The sequence below is a fragment of the Balaenoptera borealis genome (assembly GCF_965194805.1).
Source record: "Balaenoptera borealis genome assembly, chromosome: X".
Classification (NCBI taxonomy): domain Eukaryota; kingdom Metazoa; phylum Chordata; class Mammalia; order Artiodactyla; family Balaenopteridae; genus Balaenoptera; species Balaenoptera borealis.
In genome coordinates, this window is record NC_138881.1 from 120343054 (window position 1) to 120363423 (window position 20370).

The window sequence follows — 20370 nt, forward strand, 5'->3', positions numbered from 1 at the left end:
AATAAAAATACAACTTAAAATTTTTAAAAAGCATATACTACAAATGAAGTGCATTTAGAAAAAAAAAAATGTATCACAGCACTTCTTAGCCTAGAGAACCAAAATAATTTCAAGATATCCATCTGTTTGAGGAATATCCAAATAAGCCTATATGATGCCACTCACAGCATATAATCATTTATCCATATAAACATATGAATATACACACACAAATATGAATATACATGTACATGTATACATATAAATACATACATACACAGTTAATTAACACTTCCATTTATTCACTTGCACTATTTTCAGTTTTGCATCAAACATCTGCTACTTAATTAAGCACTATGCGTATGTGTTGCTCAACACGGAGTCAGCCAGTTGAAAACATTTCCACGTCTTCTTCAAAATTGCTGTTAAAATACTGACTTAATATCTTTTAGAAAATTCTAATGCAATACAATTTTCTTTTAAATTTGAAGGTGAAGGAACACTTGGTGTCTCTTACCTACAGTTCAGTGGTCATATTAAGGATTCCCACTTACACAGGATTTTATAATTCACAAGGTACTTTTTCCACATTTGATCATTTGGCCCTTGCAACAACCCTTTGCAGTCCATAAAAATTGAGTCTTTTTTGTGATCCATTCTCCCGATGCAAATATTAAGCTCGGATTGTTTAGCAGGTGAGGAGCGAGACAGACTTGCAGAATACAGGTTCCTTATTTGTGAAAAAAACTTCTCTGCTTTTCAGAAATCAGGTGGTGAGATCTATATCGATTTCTTTCCATTATTGACTCTGAAAATGTGCAGAACTGAATGCAATAATTACAGTAATTTTCTCAACCCTTGTATACTTATCTCCCCTTTTCTTAATGGTTTCTCTTACCACTCTTTTAATTCATGTTTTATGCACAAATTAATTAATTTTAGAAGTAGATGGGATATAAGATATTAACAAGCACCAGCCTTTCCTAACCTATTCAGCCCTCTCCACTCCCACGTCTGGTAAAACTGATCAATCCCACAATCGAGGTGTGGGTACTGCACTGGTGGCACGGAGGCAGTGGGTGTTGTGAGGCCTGCACTTCTCCACGCGAAGACATGCCTATCTCGGTCAGATCAAGGAAGTCCTCATCCTATCCGTTCTTTAAAAGGAGGAAAGGCCTGCAGTGTCTCATCTTTAAGAAACAACTTCTAATAAGTGGAAGAAAGAGTTTTGGATAAAAATTTAAAGTACAGCAAATATATTGCCCTGAATAAAATTTGACAACTGTATAAAACTCCAAAAGTCCTTTCTAAACACGTTAGAAACTGGATGCCTAAAGTCTTAGAACTGAAAAGTTACTAAATGAGATTTTGGAAAATAAGAAACTGCCTTAGCTATGTTTTGATTTGTGAAATGTGTAGCACTTGCCCTCTCTACTTAGGGCAGAAAGTTGTGTGACCTTCAGGCAAGCAGAATCTAAAGAGTCAAGAACGTCCCACCAATCTGTGTTGTTGTTCCCCAGGTATCCGTATATCTTGGCTTAAAGTATCCAGTGATTTTCCAGATACAGTTGTTGAAGGAATTCTTTGAGGGATCTAGCCACTGCAAGGTAGGTTGGGAGTGGGGAATCATTTTTCTCTTGCACTCAGAGTGTTCCATTGGCTGAACTCAACTGAAAGCCAGCATTTAAGTGAGTCTTAATGATATGTTTCTCAGAGGTTAGTCCTCAGAATACCAAGCAGAGCAGAAAATGGCAAAAGAATGGATCTAAAGCAGCAAATAGAGCAACACTGCAGAAGTATTCAACTGTTAATATTGATTCTTAGAGCTCTTTATTTATTAAGGCTCTTGCTACTTTTTCATCTTCATCACACCTACTTTTTCATTTTGTGATAATTTATCTTGGCCTTTGAAAAGGCCTAGGGTTATTCTGTAAATTACTAGTTTTTTCTGTTATTTGTTTTTTTATAAGTCTTAGTTGCTTTGGACTATAAGGTCCTGGAAACATCCTGTACCTCCCAATCACTTACCTCTCAAGTTATTTTGCACAGTCAGACAGGCTCTGCTAACAGTACTTCTGTGTATGTAACAATCAAGGTGTTATGTTGGATCAGAAAATGATATGCACATTGATTGTATTATACGGCAAGAGCAGGAAGAACACAGACTTCCTGTTTCCCATGCCTTCTTTTATTGCTGAACACACAGAAGAATCTCCTGCACTTATTCTCGATGGGGTTTTCCTGCATAAAGCTGATGAAGCTTCCCAACCTGGCAAGGCTTTACTATACTACCAGCAGTAATGGTCTTCTCAGTGAGTTGTAGGGTTCTGATTATACTTTTGCCTCTGTTCTCATAGTTATTCTTGCTGTTTCCTCTCCTATGTAACAGGTCTGTGAGAGTCCTTCTTCTTCAGCTAAAGATGACATGCAAAATGTCTGAGTGGCTGCAACACTCAGCAGCTCACTTTATTATTTTTAAACTTTATTTTACTGTGGTAAGAACACTTAACATGAGATTTATCCTCAATTTTCAGTGTATAACACATTATTGTTGACTGTACAATATTGCACAGAAGATCTCTAGAGCTTATTCATCTTGTTTAACTGAAATGGGGAGTTAATAATCAACGGGCATAAAGTTTCAGTTCAGCAGCTCATTTTAAACCAAGCCCACGTTGTTCCCCTGATAACAACGTTTGGTGGTAAGGCAATAAAAACTTCAGCTTTTTTGGTTCCAAGTCATATTGTCTCAAGTGGAGCAAGACACAGAAAAGCAGTCTTGGTGACACAGTGAATCTGAGAGAGCTGACAAGATGAGATAATGGCTTCTAGAACTGAAGCACGCAGGTTGGGGGTAAGAACGTGGCTCTAGGCTCCAAATGAATCAGAGTACCCATAGAATACCAAAGCAGAGCCTGGTTGTTTTGACAGAGCAAACAAGAAAGACTGTGTTTTGGTTTGCAAAATAGTGCCTAGATGCTGACCTGTGGTACACTGTAACTCAGGTTTAGGGCGACAAAACTAATTCTGGGCCATGAGCCTTAGGGGACTGGGTTAACTGAGGTACTCCTTGCCTAGAAATCAGACAACATTAAACACACAGGGTACAATCATTTTAAATTTTTACCAGATGCTATTAAGATGGAATCACATTGCTTTCTTAATTTATATTTCTTTCACTATGAGTAAAGCTACCCGATAAAATAAAGGATGCCCAGTTAAACTTGAATTTCTGTTAACAACAAATAATTTTCAGTATAAGTATGGTCCTTGTAATGTTTGGAACATATTTGTACTGAAGAAGAAGTAAACATTGTTTATTTGAAGTTCAAGTTTAACTAAGCATCCTGTATTTTTATTTGCTAAATCTGGCAACACTAATTATGAGTGGCATTAAGCATCTCTTTATATGTTTCTTGTCCATTTGTATATCTTTTCCTGAGAACCCTGTTAATGTCCTTTGACCATTTTTCTTTTAGGTTATTGGTGCTTTAATACATATTAGTAAAAAAAACTGTCCTTTACATGCCATATAAGGTACAGTATTATTTTCTAATTTTAACTTTGTGTATGGTGTTTTTGCCAAAAAGTTTTATATTTTTAATTACAGGATATATTATTCTTTTCTCATGTGGTAGCAGGGGTTCTCTCATGCTTAAGAAGGTCTTCCCAACCCTGATATGTGTATGTGTGTGTGTATATGTGTGTCTATGTATGTGTAAAATGGTCCCTCAAAGATGTCCATGTCCTAATTCCCAGAACCTGTAAATATGTTAGAGTTCATGGCAAAAGGGGAATTAAGGCTGCTATTCAGTTGACTTTAAAATGGGTAGGTTCGCCTGTATTATCCAGCTGAGTCCAATGAAATCACAGGTGTCCTTAAAAACTGTAAGAGGGAGACAGAAAAGGAGGTCAGAGACGGATGCAACTACAGAAGAATGGTCAGAGAGATGCAACGTTGCTGACTTTGAAGATAGAGGAAGATGACTATGAAGCAAAGGATGCAGGTAGACTCCAGAAACTGGAAAAGGCAAGGAAATGGGTTTTCCCCTAAAGCTTTCAAAACGGAATGCAGTCCTGCAGACACCTTGATTTTAGCCCCATAAGACCCATTTTCAGACTTCTGACTTCCAGAACTGTAATATAATTAATTTATGCTGTTTTAAGTCTCCAAGTTTGTGGTAATTTGTTATAGCAGCAATAGAAAACCAATACACCATGTAATCTTCTAAACCTTTTTAAAAAAGTGTTTAAATCCCCTCTTCCCATCCTTACTTTATCCATAGCTGGCTGATTGTCCTAACTGAAACAAAGCATGCTCCTATCTTACTATTCCCTCTACAAAGAATGCTCTTACCGTATTTGTCATGGTGTGCTCTTCCCTTCAGATGGTGGCACAAAGGTCACGTTGCAAAGAGGGTTTCCCTGGGTGCTCTATTAAAATAGTCTATATAATATCCTCCTTCCACCCTCAGTTAACCTCTGTTCCTTACCCTAATTTTTATTTTTCAAACACTTATCACCATCTGCCATATTACATATATATATATTTGTTTATAATTTTGTGTGTCTCCAACCTCCAACCACTAGCATATGCATTCCATAAGAGCTGGTGCCTCATATTCACTGCTGTCCCAAAACTTAGAAAGCAGTAGACACTCAGTACAAATTTGCTGGGTGAACTAATGTATTACTCTATGTTTAAATTAGTTAAACCGAAGGGGTTTCCCCAATATTTCCAGATTACTTTCTTTACGTATTATAGAGTATATTCTCATGTGCAAGGAATCAAAATGAAAAATAAATAGTAAATATAAATAAGACACTATTCTGTGTCTAGAGGTGGAGACAAGTAACCTATAGGCAGATTTTTTGAGGTTGGGGGACCTTGAACTCCCTACCGTTGTTATAGAAATCAAAGACTTCAGGTACCTGATGCTTTAAGGGAAAGTTGTGCTGTGTGTGGCTTGAAAAAGTAGCCCCTCCCAATATCCTAATATTCTTCAAAAAACAGAAATAATCTAATAAAGAGGTTAACTAATTTGCACAGAGATTAAGTAGACACCTAAGAGGAAAGTTCTATAATTCTTATCCCTCACTTTTTGAGGTTCAATATTATATGAACTCTCCGGTTGACTGGACTGATATTTACTGAGATTCATTGGAAAGAAAGGATTCCAAGACTTCTAAATTGGATCTCATCATGAGTCTACAAGTTGTCTAGGTGGTGACCAGGGATGACCCAAGAACTATGGGGCAGGATGCGGCATAGCTAAACATATAAGCATGAATCAAAAGAACTAAGACTTTAAACCTAAACATGTTAGAGAAATCCAGATCCTTGTGGAAACAACAAAGGTGAAAACTTGGTAGACTAAAATGCGTTTTCTCAGTTCTCTCTCTCCCTGACATTTGAAAGCAAAAATGATCTCTTTGGATTCAACAACTACCCCTGGGTTACTGAGTATTAAAATGGGAGTAAGGGGAATGAGATCAAAGGAGAAACTATGGGATTTCTGCTAACATGGGATGGTAGATACTTAGAAGAAAAAAGATTTGATTGATTTGTACCCAAAGTTGATGAAAATAGATCATATTGATTATTTATGAATTATTTTTGTTGATTATATCTTAATCATCTGATTATGTGCCTTCCCCACTAGCTTGTGAATATTTTGAGAAGTCTTGTGTTTTATTCATCTCTATGCCAGTTCTTGAATGGTACCTGGCATATAATAACACATAGTTTCCACTCAGCATAGCTTTGATCGATGAATAGATTAATTAATTCAGCAAAACATTCAGATGAAGGGGATGAATTTTAATAAGTTTGCCAAGCCATTATATTTTTTTCTCATTTAGGATGACCTTTGAATCTCAACAGCAAAAACGAAAATTAACAGGAAAGAAGAGAATTACTTCACTGAACCAATATGTATTGAGCTGTGCTAAGTGATTTAGGAAATACTAAAATAAAGAAAACATGCTCCCTAGCAATATGAAAAAATATAATTATACCAGAATATTCTGTTTTAATGGTTAAAATATTCTATTTTTTTTTTTAATTCAAATACTTTGGTCAAATAATAGTCTCCTTATATCTGTAGACTTTTTGTTCAAACGATTTGTAAAGCATACAAACTTTGAAATGAATGGCAAATATGTTTCTGTACTTATATTTCCTTTTACTAAATGTTCTTTAGTGGATAGAGTCCATTTTGGTGACTATACTTAGCATTTGACATAAAATGACTTACCTTTTAAAATAAATGCACATGGTGTTAAAGTATACCTTGTGCTAACTCTGTACTTTTGTGACTCATAACATATTTTTGGAGTTAAAATATTCTTGGAATAATCTAATAGTACATTTTCCCCCATTTAGTACTTTTTTTGTTTAATTTATATCTCAATGTTAGTTGACATTAAAAAGAACATTTTAAAATTTAACAAACATGACATTTTTCCAAAAGAAATAAAAGCCTAAATAATTCAAGCATGCGTCACAGTTTCTTTTCAGCATGTAAAACATAGATAGCTAGAGCCAACTTTGGTATCTAAATAATAATGACCTAAAAATTCAACCTCTAAATGTGAATAATCTTACCTCTAAAATATAAGCACACAGTGTGAGATACCATTAGAATGCTCAGGTAGAAGATATTTTATCATGCCAACTGAACTAAAAATTTAAACAGTGAGAGTTGAGACAATTCATTTTATCAAAAATATTTGTAAAGTTATAAAAAAATTGTCTATAGGATGACATAGGGAGGAATGCAATGACACTCTTGGATTTCTCCAGAATAAGAGTTTCAACTGAATGGCCTGCAGAAGTGGGAGATATATAAAACGTTGGATGTTGTTTTGTGAAGAGTTTGGTAAAGTTAGAAACAGTATTTAATATTCCCCTTATGGTGCCTAGTTGAGTGAATCTCACCAGACCACAGAATTGATTTAATGGTTGTTAGACAGGTTTTTAAGCAGAGTGGAAATCTCTGGCATAGAAGAAGGGAAATACATCACTTTAGTAAGTAGAAACGGAATGTGTTAGATCAGTGAAATCAGAAACATGTACAGGTGAGATACTGGAGAACAGCAGATAAGAAAAGGAAATGGAGGTAACAGAGTATTCGAACTCTTACAACCATAGGAGTTAAGGTGACTCAAGAACACAGCTGAGTTTGACTGAATTAAGCAGAAGTTATAACTGAGACTGAACTGCACGGACCCCATTTCTAGTTGCCCTAGTTATATCCTGCTCCTTTTATATTTATAATATAATGAAAACCAAGTTTATTCAAATGAAGTAAATAGTAATCAGAAAGTCAATCAGTAATCAGAGTAAAATATGATCCAGTCAGCTCCACATTCAGGGAAACACTAGAAAGGAATGTGGTAGGGGTCTTGTTCAATAGGTAAATTATAGGATCATATAGAGACAGATTTAAACTGGACATAAAAGGAATTGTACTGAACCTGCATACAAGAGCTTATTTTAGATACCACACTGTTGTATCACTCAACTGATCTTATCTTAGTCAATAGCAATAAACTAAATATTTCATGAGTCCATGTCATCATATCCCTTCCACTCTTGGCCACTGCTGCCTAGGAGGAAACCCTAGCACTGACAGAAGGCAGAGCTCCTTGCCTTGATGTGGTAGCTTTTGTGAAGTAGTTTGGATTGCTAGCAATTATGGCAGCTTGCGTCTTTGATTGGACTCCATGGTGTTTGATGCTACAAAAGAGGATTAATCCCATCCTAAGGGGATAGGATAGGGAGACGGGGAGTCAAAAATGTTTTAAAAATTCTTCGTGTCAAAGATTTCAATATGCGTTGGGGCAATTTTTGCTACAGAGATTGACAGCATTGCTTATAGCATTTTCTTTACAGTTACTTTTATTTTCCAGATACATACCTCTCAGAACACTCAGTTAAGGAAGGCTTTTCTAAGGGAGAGTGTTTTTTGCAGTTTTACAGCTGCACTGACAGGCACAAAAAGAAGTTTAGTGACAAGGTCAGGCGATGAATCAGAGAGCACCAAGGGTCCTGGGTACCATCAGATCTTGTCAGTGTAACCACTTTGCTTGTAAATCACCCTGTTTTGTACTGGAAAAGACTTGGCAATATTTGCTTAAGGATACATTTTGAAATTATCTTTTTCTTAGGCAATGCAGTCACATGGATGTTTTTTGTAACACTCTACCAGTATCTCTTAACCTTTGAGCTATTTAAAAGCCAGTCATGCATCATTCTCACAGAAAAGCCACTTAGGCATTTTTGTGTATGTGGCAACAGGCTAGTTGGCTATTTGGAAATTTAGCATGTGCCACACACTCAAATATTTGCAAAGAATTATTTCTAGAGTTATTTAGAATAATTATCCAGTATATTCATTGCTAAATACAAGAATATACTTCTCTAAGGAAAGCATGTTATACTTCTCTAAGGAAAGCATGTTAATATTAATTCATTGAGCTCCATTTCAGCTAGGCCAGGCAAGGATGAATTAAAAACCAATAAGACATGGCCCTCAGCCTCAGAGAGTTTACAGACTGACAAGACTGACATACAAGGAAGCAAACATAAGAGTTTAAGGTACTACTGGAACATGGGTGGGTGTGGTCCCTGCCTTAGCGTTCCACATTGTGAGACTAAGCAGTCCAGGAAAGATTCCACATGGACTAGTGCATTAGGGAATGGTCAGGCTGATGTGTAGTAGCCATAACTAGAAACTGCATGTGACAATCAATGTAAATATGCTGCAGAAGAAAGTATGATATATAGACTTCACGGTGTTCAGCAAATTCCTTCAATATTCTGAGATTTTAAAAAACCAGAAATATGAAAGAAAATAAATATCTCCAAAGTCCCATCCAACAATGTTATTCTAATCTAAAAGATTTGTAGAGTTACAAACAGAATTCTCAGTGATCTGAAATAGCTAAATGCTTAGGCTTAATAGTTGAGATTTGGCGAATAGTATATGGAATTGGTTGAAAGTGAAAACTATATTTATTGGAATGGTTTCCATTTTGAAATTTTTCATTAGAATGCAAAGCCAATAACCTCTTTTATTTGGGATCCATCCAGTTTTACTGATCCCCAAATAAATCTAAGTGAATAAATGTAAGCCAATTTTAAACTGATATCCCCTCAAAACCTTAAAATTCAAATTCTGAAGTCTTTTCCTACAAAATAGAATTCTTATACTGTGGTTACAAGAATCCTCACTAATAAAATCACTACACTTTCTACTAAAGGTACTGATTATTTTTTCAAGATAGTTCTTGAGTTCCTTCCAGGCCAGCAGTGTCAACAGCAATGGGCCACAATGACTTTCAATTTAACATATTCCTTTGTTTAACTCCCATGATACTTTACACTTGAATAGATATGACATATCTTCTGATAATATTTATATGAATATAAGATATTAAATAATATGTAACATTTCAAACTTCTTTTACTGAACTGTTTCCATGGGAACCAAAGGCATGTACTGAAAATTAAAACATGTTCTTTTTCTTATTGGCTAGGTATGAGGCCTTTTCTTAGAGATTCTGCTGCACAAGAGCTAAAATCACTAACTTTATTAATTATAGACATTAATTGCCTAAATGAATTTCTTAAAGGTCAAGGGAGGAAACATAAAATGTATTTTAGGCAATTTGACTTTAAACAACCTTTATAAAAGGCCAAATCAAAAATTCTAAATTACCATCAATATAAAATGTCTGCAGATGTTTTAATTTTAATTATAACACATAGATCAAGAATTAAGGAGACTCATTCTAAATGAAACTACACAATGGACTTCAGGCTAATTTTGTGACTGTTTAGAGTTGCCTACCAAGAGGAATAAACTATTTTAATAGATTATTCTAGCAAGATTACCTAAATGGCATTCTGATAGTGGGGAACAGAAAGAATTCCATCCTGTCCTAGAAGAGATTACTGTATTTTTTTTCTTTCCTTTTTTTCTTCCTATCTTCCTCACAGATAAAGTTTTACTAAGATTCTAATATCATGTCAAGCATCTTAGAGGAATATAAAATGCCCTGCCTTCAGGGAGTCTACAATCTAGTGACAGAGTCTTACAAGGTAATAGGAAATTATAATAGTGGAGGCTATTTGTGCTTTTCAAGGCAGGATTTGTCTCTTGGAGCCCTCTTTGAATCTTGCATCTCAACACTCAGCATGGTGCCTGGCACTAGGAGATACTCAATATATTTAAGATATGTTGACAAATGGTTGAGGAATTAATATATGAAGTCTTTAGTCACTAAACTAATACTATATATGGTTAAGTATAAAATTAAGCAGTAAAAATAGTAAATATTACACAGGTTCAAAAAAGATAAGCCACTGAGTGCTAGAGAAGTTAAAAAGAAAACGTTTTCACAGAAGTTGTTAGATGTTAGCTAGATTATAAAGGACAGGCAGGATTTTATTGAAGGGGACATATTTTAAATATTTTTTCTAATAATAATAATACAACTTATTTCTAGTTAAAACATGGGAAACTAAACATACATGCTTCTTCTCTCTAACCCCTCACAAAATCTCATTAAAATGTATTAAAATCTTTACTGGTTTCCTCTTGCTGCCACAAACTTAGTGGCCTAAAACAACACATGTTTATTTTCTTATAGTTTTGGAGGTCAAAACTCTAAAATCAGGGTGTCAGCAGTGTTATTTCTGGAAGCTTCAGGGAAGAATCCTTTTCCTTACCTTTTTCATCTTCTGGAGGCTGCACTCCCTGGCTCACGGCCCTTTCTTCATTTCACTTCAACCTAGCTCTTCTATTCTCACATCTAAGACTAATGAATCTGATTCTCCTGCCTCCCTTTTATAGGGACTCTTGTGATTACATTGGGTCCACCAGGATAACCCAGGATAATTTCCTATCTCAAGGTCCTTAATATAATCAATCTGCAAAGTCTGTTTTACCATGTAAGGAAACATAGTCACATGTTCCAGGGAATAGTACATGGACATCTTCGGGGGTTCATTATTCAGCCTTCCATAGTCTTCCCTCCAGGCCCCAAAGATGCACGTCCATCTCACATGCAAACTACATGCATCATATATCAAGGTCCACAAAAGTCTCAACTCATTACAGCATCAACTCAAGTCCAAAATCTCATCAAATTTTCTCCATCATATCAAAAGTCACAGATCTCATAATTGAAATCCCCTAATTTGGTATGGGTGAGACTATCAGTATATTCTATACTGGAGCAAAATCCCTCTCCATCTGTGAACCTCTGAAACTCAAGAAACAGGTCATCTGATCCCAAAACACAATGACGGGGGCAGGTACAGGATAACAGCTAGACATATTTCTGTTCAAAATGGGAGAAAGGAAAAGGAAAAAAGGAGTTACTGGTACCAAGAAAATCTAAAATCCAATCCAGAATACACTAGGGAATAATCCTCTTTGGCTCCTAGCTCCTCCCTCTGAGCCCGTGGCTCCACCCTCAGGGCCCTCCACTCTGCCTTTGAAATCATCCTTCCATTTTATGAACCACAGCATGTGTTTGCAGTTAAGCAGTTTTACCAGCAATGCTTCTTATTTGTAGATTTTGGGGAGTCTGTTAGCCTTCTTTTATTTCATCTTTTCTCTGTCTCTTTCAGTACAGATGGCAGTATTTCTTCTGATATAACGCTTACAAAAAACGTGAGTCTGCCATGTATATCAAAAGGATACACTCCATTAGAGAGGAAGCCACTCCAAAGCTCTTTCCTAGGTAATCCCATATCTCTTTTCAGCTCAGCTCCGCTGAAATGGCTGAGGGAGTCCATGAATCACATGACTAATCTTTTCAAAGATCCCTCTGAGTAAATACTCTGCTCTCTTATTCCTTTTGAGGCAGCATTAGCAAAAGGTTGTCTAGCCACACCCTTTGCTTTCTCTCCAGGTATGATTTCCTGGTACTGAATCTCCTCATTTTAGCTACTTTTATAATCTGGATAGGTTGAGAATTTCACAAATCATCAAGTTCTGGTTCCTTTTTTGTATAATAGTCCTTCCCTCAATCTGTCTCTTTTCTCTTGCATTTTATTATAAGCAGCAAGAAAAAACTAGCCTGCAACTTCAACACTTTGCTTGGAAATCTCAGCTAAATATCCAAGTTCACTGCTCACAAGTTCTGCTTTCCATGTAACTGTAGGGCACAGTTCAGCAAAGCTTTCTGCAATGATATAACAAGGGTCCCCTTCCTTGCAGTTTCCAATAACATGTTCACCATTTCCTTCTGAGCCCTTAGCAGCAGCGTTTTTTATAAACATCTACATTTCTAACCAACACTCTGCTCATGATAATTTAGGTATTCTCTAAGGCAGCATAAGTTTTCTTTACTATATTCCTTCTGAGTCCTCACCAGCAACACTTTTAATGCCCATATTTCTAACAGTCTCTTCAAGGTAATCTAGGCTTTTCTTATCATGCTCGTCAAAATCCTTCCAGCCTCTGCCAATTACTCAGTTCCAACCCCATTTCTACATATTTAGATATTTGTTACAAAACCCCACAGTTGGTAGCACAATCCATGTTAGTTTCCTATTGCTGCTGTAACAAATTACCACACTTGTGTAGCTTAAAGCAACACAAATTTACTCTCTTACAGTTCCTTTTCTTGGACTTTTTCAGCTTCTAGAGGAGGTCTGCATTCCTTGGCTCATGGCCCCTTTGTTTCATCACTCTAACCTCTTGCTTCCATCCTCACATCTCTAACTAATAACTCTGATCCTCCCGCCTCCCTTTTATAAGGACTATTGTGATTACATTGGGCTCACCTAGATAATCCAGGGTAATCTCCCAATCTCAAAATGCTGAATTCAATCACATCTGCAAAGTCCCTTTTAACATGGAAGATTATATATATATATATATAGGTTCCAGGGATTCGGATGTGGATATCTTTGAGGGGGAGTTATTATTCTGCCTACTACAGCCTGTAAGGCATAAACCCATAAAGATAAAACAAACAGGAAAGAAGAAAACAGATGAGAGAGTAACTTTTTTTTCAAAGACAGGAGCATGATAGTTCATTTACAAGGACAGAGGAGGCTAGAATTAAGTGCCAGTAAAGGAAGACATTGATGAAAAAAGAACAATTCATCCCGAAGTACCCCTGAGGGCCTCAATGCTTAGGGATAAAGTCATTAGTTAATGCAGAAAGTGAAAGTAAGTTATGTGGATATTATCAGAAATTAGTTCCTCTCCTACCTTGTCAGCCAGGTGACCCCTAACTTCTTAGAGAAATTAAATCTGAGAATCTCTCAACTTGGAGATGCCAACTGAAGAAGAAAACATGAATGAGACACAGACGACCTAAAGGAGAATTAAGTAGAAGTTAAATTATTAAACTTGTGGCCTCATCCTCTATCTTTGCTCCTAGAATACAGGCAGCCAGGCATAGGCATCCTTAATCAGGTAACTGAAGAATTCTTCTCTGAAGACACTGAATAGCCAGGAAGAAGACTTTCAGATACTAAATATTTTCAACCTTGCATTCTATACCAATCCGACTATCAATCAAGTGGAAGATAGAATGAACACTTTCAGACATGGGAGGACTCAAAAATTTGTATACTGTGTACTCTAATTGAGAAAGGCACTGGAGGATGTATTTCAGAGAACAAAAGAATAAGCTGAGAGAAGACACGAAACTCAAAATATAGGAGATCCAAGTCTGGGGAATGGTGAAGGGAACTCCCAGAATAACAGCTTATGAAGCAGGCATAGGAACAACCAATCCAGGTTAGAAAAGGGGAAACTGAAACCTCTGGGAGGAAGATCTCTAAGTTTAAAAAATATGGAAAAGTATGGGTTACATAATGTTTTGGAACATTTGGAGAAATTATTAATAGATGTTTTACAGATATGTTGGAGTATTGGGAGAAAAATGGAAGAACAGGTACTTAAAAGACTCAAATAATGGAGAACAAGGAGGAGATTATTAATTTCAGGACAAATGAAATGTTTTAAGAGAAAGTAAGTGTAGTCAGTGTTACCAAGGCTGTTGCCTCAGAACCATACCCTTGCCCCTTCCTCCAGGTAAACTTGCAGAAAACCAAAACTAACCACATCCTCTAGCTGTGTTAACATCGCAAGAACAAGAGTCTAACGACAAGAAAACTGGTGCAAGCTGATTCAGCTCCAAAAGTAGGACAAAGGTTGCCCTGCAGCTCATTACCATCTCATTACAATAGTAAGATCTCCGCCCATCCACGCCATGATGGTTCAACCAGCTTCCAACCCAGATGCCAAAGGACCATACAAGGGCAGAAAAGAGTTGGCACCCGAGTACCAGGAAGAACTCCACCTTTTCCTAGAAAACCAATACATATGCCTCCCCCTCATTAACATTGCCTTAAAAAAGCTCAACCCCTGATGAGAAGTTGATTTGTGAACTAAGTTCCCACTTCTCCATTCTCTGGCCATTGAATAAAGCTCCTGCTGTTTCAGCCTCAGCATTGGTTTCCTTATTGGCTGTGTGAATCCGAATGGAAAAAAACCTCCCTGAACTGAGCCAGAGGGGTTTCGGTTCAGCAAGGGGCTCAAGAGGGGGGCCTCGAGTTGGGCTAGGGCCCAAGTAGGGGTCCATGAATCTAATTCATTAATAATTGTTCAAAGTATGGTCCAGCATTAAACAATATTTACATCAGTATTAATGCAAATGTTGAATACAGTTGTCTCTCCTTATCTGGGGGTTCCACATCTGTGACCACTGATCAAAAATATTTTAAAAAAATTTCCAGAAAGTTCCAAAAAGCTGGCAGCTATATACATAGAATTTATATTGTGCTTACAACTATTTACATAGTATTTACATTGTATTAGATATTATAAGTATCCTAGAGAGGATTTAAAGTATAAGGGAGGATGTGTATAGGTTAAATGCAAATACCACACCATTTTATATAAAAGACTTGAGCACCTGCAGATTTTGGATTCCTCGGTGTGTGTGTTGGGGGGGGGGGGTCTTGGAACGAATCCCACCTGTGGATACCAAGGGGCAACTGTACTGATTTCATAGCAACAACAAAAAACTATGATATAACCACATGAGGAAATTGGCTTGGCAAAGCGGGGAGGACTGTAATATAAAAAGATAAATCTTCAACTATCATAATGTTTTCAATAGTCAGTAGATAATGTCTGAAACTGATGAATCCAAAAAGAGCAATGTATGTACATTACTTACACATATGGCAGTTAATACCAGTTGAAACAGCTACAATAATTGAATTGATTGCCTCTCAAGAGCAGAACTAAGGGACAGGGAGGGGTGGGACAGATGAAGACAGATTCTTATTATAAACCTTTTTGTTTTTTATCTTTTAAAGCTATGTGCATGTATAACTGGTAAAATATAAATTAATTCACATTTTAAATAATATTCATAATTTAAACAATAAAGGAATATACAAATAATGTGAAGTCCCCTGCCAATACTCTTTTCAATTTCAATTAGCCAGAATATTTTATTATATCTGTAAGTTCTAGCATAATGTGTGACTCGTATTATTGGTTAAATGATCTATGGGTATTGTGCTAAATACATAGTCTGCTATTATTTAGCAAACTTGTATGGAACTTACTCTTTACTAGGCTCTGCTCTGAGCACTTCTATATATATTATTTCATTTCATTTTCATAACAACCCTCAAGGTAGTTACATATAGTATATCATTAATTAGTGCATAAATCCATCTGGGTAAGTAACATTATTCTCATTTTGAAGATCAGGAAACAGAGGCAGCAATACCCCAAATTATATAGTTGTTAAACCACTTAGGGAATGAAATCCAAGTTTCCTTGATTACAATGTCTTTGCTGAGCACTAGATAACATGATATTTATTAAGCAACTAGCATGAATTCTGGCTTATAGATGGTGCTCAATGAATAATGTATATGAATATTAATCTACATAAAGAATTTCATGATATTTTTATAAAAGCCTCCTCCCTGTGTATAGTAAAGGGCTAAATTTGTTACAGTGAATAAACAAAATTTATAACTTTAACAGTATATCTGGTTCTATATTTGATATAAAAAATTCTCCCTTGTTTTATAGGTACTTATTTGCATTTGTCATAGATGCAATTTCTACATAAAATCTATATGCCTTAAATATATCTTTACTTGGTATCTTACTGCATGTCCATTTAAAAGAATGAGGTAAACCATCTATATTCTGATTTAGAAATTTCAAAAGCAGAATTAAATGCAGAAAAATACGTACAATAAGGTCCCATTTTTATAGTAAAAATGGTGTGTGTGTGTATGTGTGTGTAATATATGCTTAAATATACATAGAAGATTTCTAAAAGATTATACAAGACGATGGTAAGCATTTGTCTCCAGGTAAGGGGGACGGAGATATCAGGAAGGCAGGAAGGGACACTGACATTTCACCTTATACCCTTCTTTACTGTTTCAATTTTTATTATGATCATGTATTACTTGTATAACTGAATAGAGCTAAATAATTAAAAACAACCTTTTATTGCATTTAATAAATAATTGGAAGATTTTTGTGGCTACTTTAGAGCTTTTGCATTTCCAACCTTATAACACAGTGCTAGGCAGCCAGAATATACTCAATATGGTACTTAATAAATATTTGCTTAATGAAGAAAATATGAGTTCTGCTTGCAAGATATCAGATTGGAAAAAAAAATCAAAAGGGACTATTTTGTTTTGCTCCCTTTAACAATTTATTTTAAAACAGAATATCTGTTTCTTACTTGCCAAAATTAATAGTTACCCAACAATGTGGCCTATTAATGACTAGTGAACAATAAAGAGAGTACAGAATCACTAATGCTTAATAACAAGATTAAAAACCTAAATCAAAATGAAACTTATGGGAACAGTAATAACAGTGATTTGATTTTTGTTTTGAGAAACCCCCATGCAAAGCTGAAAGCAAATTAAATATTAAAAGAAGACAGCACAGAAAGACCTTTGTAACGGTCTTTATAAACCATGGTTTATAAAATTTAGCTCTTTATTATCTCAACAGAACAGACTCATACATTTATTTGAAAGATTTTTTAAAGTGGCATGGTTTATAATAAGTAAAAGATAATGAACTATTTCAAAGACAGAATAAAAATGCAGTTGATTTTAAACCAACATAAATAGAAATGGGTCAAAAATCTTGTTGAAATACTTGTTAGTTTCATTGGCCTCTCTTCCTAACAAATAACTGGACATTCATATCCCCTTGCTTTTGTGGAAGGATATGGAGAAAAAAACCTTTAGGGACAATAATTGAAATTCTTCAATAAAAAGCAATTGAGCAATGACTGTTAGCTTTCACTCATTTTTATTAGCTATAGACCCGTTCTGAATGTCCTTACTGATTGACTGTATGCATTGAATATATTATGAAAGCTAAGGATTTAGACACATTGAACAATCAAGTTGTATTAATTATTGTAGAGGAACCATAGTTCCTCTCATTTATTTATTTGTATATTCAACGAACATTTATAAAAGATGTAGTATCTGCCAAGCACTATGGTAGATGATAGGAATATAAAAATAAGTAAGACTTCCTGTCTTCAATGAGCTTAGAATCAAATAATAAACTTACTGTCTACACATGTGATGTCATAAAAGAAAAAAGTACTGGAAAATATAGAACCACATAGAAAAACATTTCGTTCTGCCTTACTGGAGAGGAAGTGGAGTTATAGAAGGCTTCTAGAGATGATGCCATATAAATGCTCCTCCTATCAATATTTCTAAATTTTCTAAACTTGCCACTCTAGTGTGATATAATTTTTCCTTTTTCAGAATACAAATCTTATTTTAGAACAGTTTTAGATTTCAAGAAAAACTGCAAAGATAGTACACAGTTCCCATACACCCCACACTCAGTTCCCCCTGCTGTTAACATCTACATTAGTATGCTTCATTTCTTGTAACTAATGAACCAATACCAAATCATTATTAGTACCTTATTCAGATCTCCTTAGTTTTTATCTAATCACTTTTTCTGTTCCAGAATCCCCTCTGGGATACCACATCACATTTAGACATCATGTTTCCTTAGGCTCATCTTGCTCTGACAGTTTCCCAGAACTCCCTCGTGTTTCATGACCTTGATAGTTTTGAAGAGTAGTGGTCAGTTATTCGGTAGAATGACTCTCTATTGAGATTTGTCTGATATCTTCCTCAAGATTTGGCTGGGGTTATGTGTTTTTGTAAGACCAGAGAAGTAAAGAGCCATTCTCATTGCATCATATCCACAGTATATACTATTAATATAACTTACCACAGTTAGTACTGACTTTGATCACCTGGCCTAGTAGTGTTTGTCAGGATTCTCTACAGTAAAATTACTCTTCTTTTTCCCTTTCTATACAGTCCTCTGAGGAAAAGACATGATGCACAGCCCACACTTAGAGAGTGGGGAGTTACATCCCACTTCCTTGAGGGCAGAGGATCTATGTAAATTTGTTGGAATTATTCTGCTTGGGAGATTTGTCTATTCACTCCATTTATTTATTCAACCATTTATACCAGTATGGAGTCATGGATATTTAATAATAATTATTATTAATTTATTAACATTATAATCCAATATTACTTTATTTACTTCATTGGTCAAATATTCCAGCTTTAGCCATTGGTAGCTCTTTCAATTTTTTCCCAGTGTCCCTTGAAGATAACCCCAACATGGTGGGGTATTTTAAGAACTTAATTTCTGGAGCTACAAGATGGCCCAGATTCATCTTATATATTTCCTGCTTCAGTCTTAGAATCAGCCATTTCTCCAAGGGCCCTTTTCTTGGACAATGCCATTAGAAACCAAGATCAGGGCATTAAATACGCTCATTGCTCCTGGGATGTCATTGCTTCTAGGCCATCTCAGATAGCAGTGCAATAAAATACATGTCTGCATACTAGCTTAGCCTTTTCCAAAATGCCATATAGTTGGAATCACAATATGTAGCCTTTTTAGACTTGCTCCTTTCACCTAGCAACATACATTTAAAATTTATCCATGATCCAAGGCAATCTACAGATTCAATGCAATCCCTATCAAAATACCAATGGCATTTTTCACAGAACTAGAACAAAAAATTTTAAAATTTGTACTGAAACACAAAAGACCCCAAATAGACAAAACAATCTTGAGAAAAAAGAACAGAGCTGGAAGAATCATGCTCCCTGATTTCATTCTATACTACAAAGCTGCGGTAATCAAAACAGTATGGTACTCGCACAAAAACAAAAATATAGATCAATGGAACAGCATAGAAAACCCAGAAATAAACCCACACACCTATGGTCAATTAATCTACGACAAAGGAGGTAAGAATATACAATGGAGAAAAGACAGCCTCTTCAATAAGTGGTGCTGGGAAAACTGGACAGTTAAATGTAAAAGAATGAAATTAGAACATTCTCTAATACCATACACAAAAATAAACTCATAATGGATTAATGACCTAAATGTAAGACCAGATGCGATAAAACTCCTAGAGGAAAACATAGGCAGAACACTCTTTGCCATAAATCACAGCAAGATCTTTTTGGATCTCATCCCCTAAAGTTAAGGAAATAAAAGCAAAAATAAACAAATGGGACCTAATTAAACTTAAAAGCTTTTGCACAGCAAAGGAAACCATAAACAAAATGAAAATACAACCTACAGAATGGGAGAAAATATCTGCAAACAATGCTACTGACAAGGGATTAATTTCCAAAATATACAAACAGCTCATAAAGCTCAATATGAAAAAAAAAACACAACAAACAAACCAATAAAAAAATGAGCAGAAGACCTAAATAGGCATTTCTCCAAAGAAGACATATAGATGGTCAACAGGCACATGAAAAGATGATCATCAACACTAATTATTAGAGAAATGCAAATCAAAACTACAGTGAAGTATCACCTCACACCTGTCAGAATGACCATCATTAAAAAAATCTACAAATAACAAACGCTGGAGAGGGTGTAGAGAAAAGGGAACCCTCCTACACTGTTGTGGGAATGTAAACTGGTGCAGTCACTATGGAGAATCATATGGAGGTTCCTTAATAAACCAAAGACAGAGCTACCATATAATCCAGCAATCCCACTCCTGGGCATATATCCATAGAAAACTCTAATTCAAAAAGATACAAGCGGGGCTTCCCTGGTGGCGCAGTGGTTGGGAATCCGCCTGCCAATGCAGCGGACACGGGTTCGTGCCCCGGTCTGGGAAGATCCCACATGCCACGGAGCAACTAGGCCCGTGAGCCACAACTACTGAGCCTGCGCGTCTGGAGCCTGTGCTCCGCAACGGGAGAGGCCGCGGCGGTGAGAGGCCCGCGCACCGCGATGAAGAGTGGCCCCCGCTTGCCACAAC

General features: G+C 36.0%; 1 long non-coding RNA gene across 1 annotated transcript in view; it reads right to left on the bottom strand.

Annotated features, from left to right (window-relative positions):
- LOC309620137 overlaps positions 1-20142 on the bottom strand; it is a 310711-nt gene extending 290569 nt beyond the window's left edge. Inside the window, exon 1 of the long non-coding RNA XR_014239441.1 lies at positions 19604-20142. This is a non-coding gene — a long non-coding RNA (uncharacterized lncRNA). The remainder of the gene's footprint in view (positions 1-19603) is intronic.
- Positions 20143-20370: the final 228 nt, after the last annotated feature.